Source organism: Bombus pyrosoma, linkage group LG3, assembly GCF_014825855.1.
Source record: "Bombus pyrosoma isolate SC7728 linkage group LG3, ASM1482585v1, whole genome shotgun sequence".
Classification (NCBI taxonomy): domain Eukaryota; kingdom Metazoa; phylum Arthropoda; class Insecta; order Hymenoptera; family Apidae; genus Bombus; species Bombus pyrosoma.
The window spans coordinates 101,426-109,198 of record NC_057772.1 but is presented as its reverse complement, the minus strand read 5'-3'; the positions used below and the strand labels follow the sequence as shown (position 1 = coordinate 109,198).

General features: G+C 32.3%; 2 long non-coding RNA genes across 13 annotated transcripts; one reads left to right on the top strand and one right to left on the bottom strand.

Moving 5' to 3' along the window:
• Positions 1 to 1,844: 1,844 nt before the first annotated feature.
• Positions 1,845 to 3,760, bottom strand: LOC122566389. Of its 5 annotated transcripts, none has more exons than XR_006316501.1 (4): positions 3,742 to 3,760; positions 2,375 to 2,502; positions 2,127 to 2,234; positions 1,845 to 2,068 (listed from the first exon to the last, which is right to left on the bottom strand). It is a non-coding gene; the product is annotated as an uncharacterized LOC122566389 (long non-coding RNA). The 5 variants fall into 5 exon arrangements; XR_006316498.1 differs by lacking the exon at positions 3,742 to 3,760 and adding an exon at positions 3,459 to 3,696; XR_006316497.1 differs by lacking the exon at positions 3,742 to 3,760 and adding an exon at positions 3,554 to 3,672.
• Positions 3,761 to 4,454: 694 nt separating this feature from the next.
• Positions 4,455 to 7,553, top strand: LOC122566388. 8 transcript variants are annotated; one of them, XR_006316493.1, is made up of 7 exons: positions 4,477 to 4,496; positions 4,580 to 4,632; positions 5,267 to 5,349; positions 5,493 to 5,541; positions 5,681 to 5,767; positions 5,929 to 6,021; positions 6,127 to 7,553. It is a non-coding gene; the product is annotated as an uncharacterized LOC122566388 (long non-coding RNA). The 8 variants fall into 8 exon arrangements; XR_006316490.1 differs by lacking the exon at positions 4,580 to 4,632 and having other exon boundaries at positions 4,457 to 4,496; XR_006316491.1 differs by lacking the exon at positions 5,267 to 5,349 and having other exon boundaries at positions 4,460 to 4,496.
• Positions 7,554 to 7,773: the final 220 nt, after the last annotated feature.

Sequence of the window (7,773 nt, the reverse complement as noted above, 5' to 3'; positions counted from 1 at the left end):
AGATAAAGCAAGAACCCGTGACACCACCTATACCACCCACGATAATACAGGAAGAGACAATACCGACACAATGTAACTCCCAGTCAATTAAATTAAAAGATGCGATTGAATCAGTACCCGTATTTGACGGACATCGACCGTCAGTATTTCAATTTTTAAGAGCATGCGTTCGTGCACGAAATATGATTCCTAAATATCAAAAGCCTCAGTTAGTAAAACTATTAATGAATAAGCTCCGCGGACACGCGTTTCCCGCTGTAGAAGACACTGAGGTAGTAAATTTAAACGATTTTGGGAATAAATTAAAAGACATGTTCGGCCCAGAAAAAACAGTTAACGAATATAAAGGCGAATTAGCAACGATATACCAACGATCAGAAGAAAACATATTAGATTATATAGATCGCGTCAAAAACCTTAGGTTGACAATAATGGACGGTGAAAGATACGAGTACGGAACCATATTTCAAGATAGAATAGATCGAGACACGAGGGAGGCTTTCGTTAAGGGGCTCCCAAACGAAGTGTATTTACGAGTAAAGATAGCAGAATATGAATCCTTGGACGATGCGTATCGCCAAGCGGTGAAAGCAACACGAGAATTAAAACGAGCTAACGATAGAATGCGATACCAACGTTCGACACCTCCGAATAATTATAACCGAAACAACGCTCGTGCCCTATACAATATTAATAACGTCGGAAACAACCGCTAGCATCGGAGATTTGTACCGCCGTCGCAGAATCGTCTAAACGATCCGGATATAGAGGAAGATGTCTGGAAAAGAGCAAGAGCAATAACCTGGGAAGAAAAGTGCGTAAGTAAATACCCTGATAGAAATTCAAGTCAAAAGAGCGATGCTGATCATTTGAAACAATCAACTTTTCAATACAAACACTGTTCCATTGCTGTGATAAAGGATAATGTCACTTTAAATAATAAGAGGACGCACGGCACCACAGACAGAATCACGAGTGAGAAATTTTCCGAGTTTCCAATTAAGATAAACAATATTAATACCAAAGAACTTTCAGAAGAGGCAGAAATTAGGAAACTGAACGACGAGACGATAGGCAACGCTTATCCACCGCCTAATATCACGGAAATAGTAGAGTCATTAAATTGTGATAAAGATCAGACTACGGAGAATAAAAGTATAGCTATTCCTATACCGAAAACAGAATCTGTAAGCAGAAAAGTTTGTAATAAAGATTCAAAGAATAATTCCAAATCTACTGAAAATATTCTTAAACGTCCCATACAAATAAATAATAATTTAAATATAATAAGCACTTCCAATGAAAATATTCATTCTGAAAAGGTAGAGGAAAATCAACAGGTTGTGAATAAAGTAAATAAAGAAGAAAAAAGGGTAACCGAGGAAAAGAATTCTAAACATTTCCAAGCTGAAAAAACACAAGTTGAACGGGCTCAAAGAAATCAAGAAGAAGAAAATAGGGAATCATCAGTCGAAGATTTATATAAAAACTTAAATAAATACGCCAGCCATTGGATTACAATTGGTACAATTGGTTTAAAAATATTTTATTGGTTATTACATATAGTATTTAACATAGATAGCATAAATGCTGATCTTGTAACTCCTCTTGGAAAATATAGATGGTATTATACTATACTATATTCAAAATATTTATGGGTTAATATAGCTACGACATTTTCAAAATTTAGTATTTTGAATGCTATTAACAAACGATTGAATAATTGGCTCGGTGATAGTAAACTTGCGTCTTGGCGCAAAATAAAAACTAAAATGAAGAAAAGGAAATGTACGTACAAAGACAGGTTATGGCTCCATTCCGTAGAACATAACTGTCAGCTGAAACGAACGGATAAACTAACCTCAGCTGCCTTGATATATATGAAGGATCTACAGCAATATTACTATTAAACTAAAAGAAGCAAGAATACCGGTTAATAATGGATGCCCTACAATTACAATTTCAAGTTAACAAGACTTACGGTTGCCCAGTGGAAAATTTTGAGACCACTCTACTCACAGGTACAAGAATACCGAAGGCAATAACTATTGAGGTAAACCATCATAACCTAAAAAGGGGAGAATGTTGTAAAGAAATTGATAAAAGTAAAGAAGTTTATTACTCACATCAAAGGGTATACGCAGAAGCCAACACAGTTATAAGGAACTTACTACCAAATTTAAGTAAATACTTATGGAGTGCTGAAACAGATATTACCAATGACCGACAGGAAACTGAAAAACCAAGAAAATTAGTGACATTATAATAAAATAACTTGATGTTAACGAAGTGGTTTTAGCAAATAAGAAAAGGACAGAATATTTTACTATGCGAATACTTACAAAATATGACGTTTTCTTTTATATATACTTACAGTTTTAGGATAAGTAAAGGTAGTTATAATAAGCATTGACAATGTAACGAAGAATTAGATGATACTAACACACGCCGTATAACGATTCCAAGCGAGCGACACAGCGTTGAAGAATAGAATTGTAGAAACTATAAACAATAATGATTTCTTATCAATAATGTGTATATTAGCTCCAAAATTATACGTAAAACTGACAAGCACAAGCACAAGGCAACGACAACTTCATAGCTAATAGTTTAAAAATAAGTTAAAATTTAATTAAGGTAAGTCAATCAAGTACCAATGACAGACATAATTAAAATAAAAGATTGTTATATTATACTAAGCTATTATAGTACTGTCGTATTAAGTTTGGTATAAACAGATAAAGTTATGTTACATGTAGAAATAAGCTAGAAATTAATCAAGGTATGTTAATCGAGTATTGGCGACAAACACGATTAGAGTAAAGGATTGTTATATTGTATTAAGTTATTGTATTAAGTCTGGTGTAAAGGAATAAGGTTATGTTATGCAGTAGTAACGAACGACAATACACTATGCGTATATTAAAATAAATTAACCAAGCAAACGCTCAATAAATATAACCACTCGATATGAAGCACTGAAACAGCATCAATAATAAATTATACGTTTCAACAACAATGCCATTATATTAAATTAACATAAAGAGTATACACATCGCAACAAATACAAAACAATATTATTGCTATTAGAACTTTAAACCGCACTAAAATAGAATTAAGAACAAATAACAGATAAATAATTATACTAGTATTAAATAAAATACACTGCACTTGATATTGACATTGAAGTAACACACTGTAAACATACAGATCATAATGAACACAAAACCAATATTATTGTTGTTCCAAATTCCAATCACACCAAAATAGAGAGAGAAAAGAAAATAATAATAAGTATTTTGTATTAAATAAAATTCAAGAACACATTATCATATTTTTAGTAGAAACACATTCACAAACAGCTATTTTGGATTGTCATAAACATAACATAGCTTTTACGCATGCACAAGAAAATATACACAGTAGTTATACACGCCATAATTAATGCAAAATAATACCAATTTCAGTTCGATTACACTCTATCTACTAAAATAAATTACAAATAATTAACGGATAAATGATAAGTTTAATATTAATAAAAGTCATAACATACTAGAGACATTCGTAAACGGCCATTTTGAAATGTCATGAACATCAAGTAGTACATATAATAATTATATAGACTATAATTAACACAAAATAATGATAATCTCAATTCGATTACACTTCATATACTAATATAAATTAGAAATAATTAACAGATAAATAATAAATTCAATATTAATAAAAATCACTACATACTAGAGACATTTGCAAATGGCCATTTTGGATCAACACGTGTATGTAGTAACTTTTATACGTTGCAAAATAATTATATTTTCAATGAAGAAATAAATATTTAATAAAATAACAATAAAACAAATGGAAGATTGTAACAAGAAAATGAATAATGACTAATGCAATACAATACAGCATTATTATATAATAACAGGAATATTAGAAATTAATAGGGTCCACCGCTCCGCACGTGATATAACAAAAAACTACAATATGCAAATAGCGTGATTGGCGATTCAAATGAACGCACGGTGCAATTAGTTGCAAAATTTTGATTTGTTTTTCATTTCTGACTGATTTCTATTAATTTCTAATATTCCTGTTATTATATAATAATGCTGTATTGTATTGCATTAGTCATTATTCATTTTCTTGTTACAATCTTGCATTTGTTTTATTGTCATTTTATTAAATATTTATTTCTTCATTGAAAATATAATTATTTTGCAACGTATAAAAGTTACTACATACACGTGTTGATCCAAAATGGCCATTTGCAAATGTCTCTAGTATGTAGTGACTTTTATTAATATTGAATTTATTATTTATCTGTTAATTATTTCTAATTTATATTAGTAGATGAAGTGTAATTGAATTGGGATTAACATTATTTTGTGTTAATTATAGTGTATATAATTATTGTATGTATTTCACTGCGCATGCGTAAAAGCTACATTATGTTTGTGACAATCCAAAATGGCCGCTTGTAAATGTCTCCAGTAAGAATATGATGATGTGTTCTTTAATTCTGTTTAATACGGAAATAATTATTTATCTGTTACATATTTTTTCTCTATTTTAGTGCAGTTGGTATTTGAAATAACAATAACATTGGTTTTGTGTTCTTTATGATGTGTATGTTTACAGTGTGTTACTTCAATATCAATAGCAAGTGCAGTGTATTTTATTTAGTGCTAAGATAATTATTTATCTGTTATTTGTTTCTAATTCTATTTTAGTGCAATTGAAAGTTCTAATATGAATAATATTCTTTTTGTTGTAATGTATATATATACTCTGTGTTATTTTAATGTAATAGCATTGTTGTTGAAATTTATAATTTATTAATGGCGCTGTTTCATTATTTTGTTTTAAGTGGTTATATTTATAGAGTGTTTGCTTAATTAATTTAATTTAATATACGCATAGTGTATTATCACCCGTCACTACTGCGTAACATAACCTTATTTCCTTACACCAAACTTAATACAATATTACTATAATAGCTTAATACAATATAACAATCCTTTTATTTTAATTATGTCTGTCGTTGATACTCGGTTAAATTATCTTAATTAATTTCTAACCTATTTATACACTATTGGCTATTTCTGTTTATTTCTTACAAAGTTTTCGTTACTTGTGCTTGTGATTTGCCGGTTTTACCCATAATTTTAGAACTAATCTATACATTGTTAGTAAGAAGTCATTATTGTTTATAATTTCTACAATTCTATTTCTTCAACACTGTGTCCTTCGCTTGGAGCAGTTACACGGTGCGCATTGGGTATCATCTGATTCTTCGTTACATTGTTAACGCTTATTATAACTACCTTTACTTATCCTAGAACTGTAAGTATATATAAAAAGAAAACGCCATATTTTGTAAGTCTTCACATAGTAAGATATTCTGTTCCTTGTTTGTTCGCTAAAACCGCTTCGTTAACATTGAGTTGTTTTATTGTAATGTCACTAATTTTTCCTTGGTTTTTCAGTTTCCTGTTGGTGTCTTGACTATTTCGATAGTGTCTCCTTCAGTATTCCGTAAGTATTTACTTAAATTTGGTAGTAAGCTTCTTATAACTGTGTTGGTCTTTGCTATACATTTTGATGTGAGTAATGAACTTCTTTACTATTATCAATTTTTATTTCAAAGTGGTTTACAACGTTCTTCCCCTTTTAGGTTATGATTGTTTACCTCTGTATTTATTACCTTCGGTATTCTCGTACCTGTGAGTAGAGTGGTCTCAAAATTCTTCATTGGCCAATCGTAAGTCTCGTTATCTTGTAATTGTTGTTGTTGGGCATCAATTATTGACTGTTATTCTTGCTACTTTTAGTTTAATTGTGATATTGTTGTAAATTTTTAATAGTATTATTTTCTTTCATATATATCAAGGCAATTGAGGTTAGTTTATCCATTCGTTTCAGTCGTATACTATGTTCTACAGAGTAGATCCATAATTTGTCTCTATGGAATTCCTGCATGTACACTTCCTTCTACGATGATTAATTGTTCACAAGGTACCTTTCACTTTCACTGTTTTGTAATTATTTTATTGAATTAACACGTTTTATATTTAAATAATGGTTAGAACACACATAGTAATTTTCATTTTTTTCTTTTAGGTTTCTACTATCTGCAGTATTCGACAAGCAGTGTTGTTTTTTCGACCAATCGCGGGGAGACGCGGTCGCGAGAATACGCGTCAACGGGAGTCGTAAATTCCCGTTACGATTGTAATAATCGATACCACGAATAGATCGATCCCCTTATTTCGTTTAGGATAATAGGGGTAATTGTTGTAGTATAACACTGCAATTTACAGGGCTATAAGTTTGTATATTTCCAACACTTAATACACTAAAGAGATACAGCGTGATTGACGAATACGAATCGAGGAGGAGACTTTGACTGTTCTAGTGCTTGAGATAGAGATTAGAGAGAGTGACCGCTCTCTCGTGTAGAGAACCAGTAAGTTTCATTCTTGTGTCATTACGAAGGAAAGCTCGGTGTGGGTGTGTCTGTTGAACTAAGAAAACGGATTCGTTGCTCACACTTTTCGTTAGTAGAGTGAGGGCAACGATCTGCGATGACCATTGGTTATAGCCAACGTGAACAGATGACGATTGGAGGAGGAAGCCTCCGATCGGCGTGACTCGGGGTTGACTTTATTCATAGGAAAAATCGGCTTTTCGGTTAGACACTTATCCACTTTTTCCGTTAGGTGACTACCTCCTTTCTCCGTAATTTGTAAGAACGTATAATAAACCCAAGGATCGTTTTAAGTACCAGCTATGCACCGAGAATATTTCTAGGATGAGGAATTCCTTTAGGTCAAACATGTGAAGTGAAAACATATCGAAACAATGACGTTAAAATGTTAACGTTTTACGGTGGGTTCTTGGATTTATTGGGGGTCGAAGGACGGTGCGTAGACCGTCGGTGGTCAAGCCGCGCGGGATGGAGTGCAGATGTCTTGCGCGACATAACACTCTAGATTGGGGTTAGGTTAGATTAGATTCAGCTAGAACCAAACATACGATAATCATTTATTATTCACGTTATAGTACCACACCAGAATAATTTATTTATATTTCTCAATGAGAATTGATTGTAAACTACTTCCAAATAAAAAAAAGTGACGTCAGTGTGGTATTTTCTTTTTACTCTTATTTCTATGAGAGTTTTGCTCGCTTCAGCAGCCAGCTGGTTTGGATGTGTTGCCGTTCTTCCCTTGCATTTTTCTGCGTTCCGTACGTCCAGATTGGTTTTATGATTGTTTTGTATATTTTTAATTTATTTTCTATGCTCAGTTTGGATTTTCGACTTGTTAGCCAATGCATTTGTCTCCTTGTTGTCTGTATTTTGTCTATTATTGATTTAATATGCTGTTTCCATGTAAGTTGTGTCTAAGTGGAGTCCTATGTATTTGACTTGTCTTGTTTGTGTTATGTGCGTGCCGTTCAGTAGGATGTTTGGTGGCATCTGTTTTCGCAATGTGAATGTAATATGGTTGCATTTGTTGGGGTTTGCTGTTATTTGTTTAACTTGCAGCCACTTTTCTATTTTTGTAATGTGTTCTTGTAGTAATGTGACTGCTGTTTCTGGGTTAGTGTGCCTGACTAGTACAGTTGTATCGTCCGCGAATGTCAGTATTTTGTTATTGGTAGTTGTTGGTATGTTGTCCGTGTATAATAGTATTAGTCCTAGGACGCTTCCTTGCGGAACCCTTGCCTTGATGTCTTTAACCTCAGAGTATGTGTCCTTGATTT